This window comes from Protopterus annectens, chromosome 8.part0 (assembly GCF_019279795.1).
Source record: "Protopterus annectens isolate FY-2018-M chromosome 8.part0, PAN1.0, whole genome shotgun sequence".
Classification (NCBI taxonomy): Eukaryota; Metazoa; Chordata; order Ceratodontiformes; family Protopteridae; genus Protopterus; species Protopterus annectens.
In genome coordinates this window covers 1,552,185,800-1,552,190,809 of record NC_056741.1, presented here as the reverse complement: position 1 = coordinate 1,552,190,809, position 5,010 = coordinate 1,552,185,800, and positions in this window count along the sequence as shown.

Here is a 5,010-nt window from a genome sequence, read left to right as displayed (position 1 = left end):
GAAAATATGGTACCAGATAACACATAATGGAACAGGATTCTTAGACAAGAGGGATTAGGCTGGACCCTTTCAAGATGGCTACACAATGATCAACAGCTTAACTTCAGCTCTCCCTGTGTGAAAAAAGAAACTGAAAGACAAGGACAGGAGCTCTGTCACTTTTAGTGAATTCAGTTACTGTCTAGTAAAAACACTGCCTGGATACCAGCAAAGAAATAAATGAGAGAGCCTTAAAAAAATCAACTTGAAAAGGTGAAGAGAAAACACTGACTGGGAAGAATCTGGCAGGTTCAGCAAAAAGCAGTTCAAGCTCCAGCTTTGGTGCAAGACATGGCTTCCAGTAATCTAGAGAAAAAAATAATTCAAATGTGCTCAGAGCTGATTAAAGTAAACAAAACACTGAAGGAGTATATTTACTCAAATAACAAAAGGTTGGAAAAATGAAGAAGCTTTAAACAGATATTTAGAAGAGCTGATAAAACTGCAAAACTCAGAGGTTGAAAGGCTGGCTGAGTATGAGACTGCTCAAGAACAGATTTTTTCAAAAAAAATATAGAATTAGAGGACAGAGCACATAGGGAAAACCTAACATTTTCTGTTGTACCAGAGAAGCTAGAAGGAACAAATTATATTAATTTTATGAAGGCAAAAATAAGCACCTTGACTGATATTCCACAGCAGGATTTGTTAATTGAAAGGGCACATTGCGTGTACTCTCCAAACCTGCTCAGGAAAAAGCAACCAAGCCATGTATTAGTAAAGATGTAATCCTACCAGATCTACCAAAGAGTTGTTCCTGACAAAACTGTGGAAGAAGGGCAAAATATTAAAAGTTGGAGATTAGAGCATTTGTGGAACATTATGTTTCACTGTATACCAAGCAGAAGAGAAACAAATTTATTCCAGCAATCGGGTATGTCAAAAGGCATGTGCAAGTTTCAAGCTGCTGTATCCAGTTGCCTTCAGAATATTTATTCCTGGAGGATCAAAGTCATTTTTTGATGTAGTATAGGGTAAGGAGGAAAAACAAAAGTTTTTCCACAATAAGTGAGGCATCAAGCACAGCAGGACTCTGCTTCTCATTCTTCTGATAATAAAGCACATGGAGAGAATTTGCCAGTGAAACCTTTCTCAATGTTCTAAAGGAAAATGCTTGAGAGACAGAGAAAATCAAAAGAGTTGACTAGCGGAATTGGGAGTAGCACGGAATTAAACCACAGTCTGGAGCTGAGAGATGAAGATGAACAGGAAGACCAGCAAGATGGAAATTAGTGAATAAACATAAGATTACAAAGCATACATTGCATTTGTGAAATATGGCTATACAAGAATGGACTTTTGTTGACTTTGTTAAACTTATGGAGAACTGAAAGACATTTGCCTCACTTCATATCATTGATTACAAGGATACTAAAGAGAAGGGAAGAAGAAGGAAAAGGGTAACTGTAAATAAAACAATTTCTATTCTTAACAGTATTTCTAAAAAAACTTTATGATATAAATTGCATGTTTTATAGTAAAGCATTTTTAGTTATTGTATGTTATAAATATATTGAAGTAAACAGATTCCAATTTTTTTCATTCATTTTTAGTATTAAGAAATGTAAGCATTACAATGCAAGAAAGGAAAAAAGCTACACAAAGCATGTTTTAATTAATAGGTTGCAACCTTGGGTTGTTGATGTATGGATATGGTACAAACGTACACAGATCATAATACATCTAAAGCTGATATATTATCTTTTACTGTTACATAGGTGAATGCCTGGATTAAGACCAGTGGCTTAATCTAATAACAAGTTTTAAGTGGAAACAAATAAACAAGAGAATACTGAATGTAATGAAAAGTTTTCCTTTAGCAATAAATATTTGAAGCCTGCAACTGAGGGCTATATGTTCCCCTTTTTCTTACATCTCCATGGAGGCAAACTGATTGTTACATAATAAAGTTAATGTTTTCTGAAAGCATGTAAGTTGATTTTCATTTCTGTGAGGGAAATAAAGATAAAAAAGAACAGACACCAATTAGTGTAAGTATAAGTATAAGCACAGATAGCAACTTGCATCTTAGCATGAATAACCATTTTTGCAGCTTTTTATTTTGGACAGTTGCTCCTCTTATGAGGATTAAGCTTCATTATTTAATAAAGAAAAACAACTTGGATAGATAAAAAAAACAATAGACACTCATTACTGGATTGGATCTTATCCAATAAACCATCACTTATCAGTCAGTCATAATGTCTCCCAGATAGATTAAGCAACCACCTACCCACCTACCACCTCCAACAAAATCTACATTCCCCCAAAAGCACTATATTTAGGCAAAAGCATAACAGAAAAAAACTTCTCTCCTAAACCTTCATATCAACCTGACAACAATGCAACTGGACCCTCCTATCTTCACTCTCATTAGACACTACAGTATCATACTTCAGTGATACTTTCCAGGGCATACTAAACAACTAAGCCCCCCCTTAGAACCATAAGAACAAAGGCAAACTATGCTCCATGGCAAACCAAAGAAACAAAACTCCTTCTCAGAACCAGAGATACCGTTTGGTCACAATATCAGTCCAATAAAAGCCTGGCAGAACTAAACTATTACCGGCATCTAAGAAATACATTAAACAACAGGTAAACAATGATAAAAGATTCTAGTATATAACAACCCAACAAAAACACAAAAACAACCCCACAAAATTCTGGGCAACTATAAATCAGCTCTTACAGCCAGGCCAATCCGTAACCCCAACTCCTTCCACCACAAATACACTAGATTGCATAGCCACTCAATCCAATACCTACTTCACCAATTCCATTCTAAACTTAACCAAAACAAACAGCACTATGCTGGTAAATATCCCAACTGAACCCAATGAAACATCCAACATTTTTTGTTTTAAGCCCATTCAGACTAGTACTATAAAAAGAATGCTCCACAAAAAGCCTAGCTGCTGACAAACTACCTACTGACTATCTTAAGATAGTTGCTGATGTCATAGCCTATCCAATCACTATATTGATTAATTGCTCCTTAACTGAGCATCAAGTTCCCAAAATCTGGAAAACTTCCTACGTAATACCCATACACAAAGTGGGAACCTGTACAGACCTTTCTAACTAAAGACCAATCGTAATTCTGTCACCGCTGTCTAATGCATTTGCTCCCAACTCATAAATTACCTGCTCTCTAATAATTTTCTAACACCCAGCATGGCTTTTGACCCAACCACAGCACCATTACAGCTCTATTAAGCTTAACAGATACCATCAACATTCTCATAAATAATAGTCTCCTTAATATTCCTAGACATGTCCAAAGCCATTGATAGTCTCCCACTAAAAACTTCTAAAAACTCCTGTCTCTTAAACTAAGCCATTCTGCCCTTCAGTAGTTCCATGACTACCTATCAGACTGGCATCAGGTTGTAAAATATCAAAATTAATTCTCCCTACATTACCTGTTACAGTAGGTGTACCTCAGGGCTCAGTTTTAGGTCCATTCCTGTCCAATATTTTTACTAGCAAGCTCCACTCTGCTACAGTTCTGGCCACAACCATACAATATGCTGATGATACCACACTCATCTGTGCAGCCCCCTCCCTCTCTAAGTTTCAAGAAATTTCTCTGCAGTAGAATCCTGGCTTGCTAACTCTCACTTAATCCTGAATCCCAATAAGACAAAACTAATGATCTTTGTAAATATTAAGCCTTCTGACCACCATTCACCATTCCAAATCTATTTAGCTAATAACACCAAGATAGAACCAGTACCACACAGCAAGCTACATGGTGCCACATGAAATTTGATAAGCATCTGTCAACTGTTATAAATAAAGTACACATAAAACAAGGATTTCTCTACAATCTAAACCATATCTCACTGATTTTACTAGACAATATATTGCCATGACTCAATTACTGTCTCCCCTCCTTTATGCCTCTGCCATCTCCACCAACCTGAAAAAAATGATCTAGCTAAACTAGATGCTTGCTATAACAAGGTTGCTAGATTTGCTAATAACTCCCCATGCAGATCACATCACTGAAATCATTTACAATAATTAAACTGGCTGGAATTACCCAACCTTCTTATACTCACCCATCTTATAATAGCCCACAACATAGTATAATCAACCTGAAAAATGTCCAACTCTGAAAAACCTTCTTAAACCCCTATCCAATACAAGGCAGCTCATATCTTCTGAGAAGCTTCTGTTACAAGTCACTAAGGACAACTTCTGTGGAGATTGTCTCTACTCCAATCACATCTCCAGGAGAAGGAATTTGACCCCCAACATATATTAACCATTGCTAACCCTCAAAATTGTAAAACACTTCTCAAGTCAGATATAACAAACTCTTGGCTTTGTACTTGTTTAAATTCCAACTGAACACTGTCTCTATTTAATCCTTCCTGAGAAATTCCAATAACATATCTTGAATTTATGAAGCTACCCTCAAATCTCTTACTCCCACTTTTTAACCACATAAGACATATATCTAACTATGCTTCTCTAAATATTATAGTGTTCTTTATACATAAGTGTGATGTTGTTTCTCTAATTGTATGATGTCTTTTTTGACAAATTTATGATTATTATCAGCCAAAGGTGTGAAAGTTGATCATCTCATCATATAGTTTATATTTTTCTCATATTATATATGTTTTCTTTGTAACTTATGGGATTTTTTTGAAGGTCTCAACATAAGTTTGCATTTCCTTATATTATGTATTCTCTGTGGGGTTATTTTGGTTGTCTCATCTTATGTTTGCAGTTTCTTAGATTATGTATTCTCTGCAACTAGTGAGGCTTTTCCCCCCGGGCCTCTGCTGAAAATGGGTTACCTACCCAGTTGGACTATTCCAGTAAACAAACATAAAATAAATAAAATAGAATAAATAAAATAATTATTTGAAGATGTAGATAGCTTTCTGTGTTTATACTAAGCTAAAAGGTTATGGGAGCATTTTTGAGGGTTTTCATTAAAACAGTCTTGTAAAA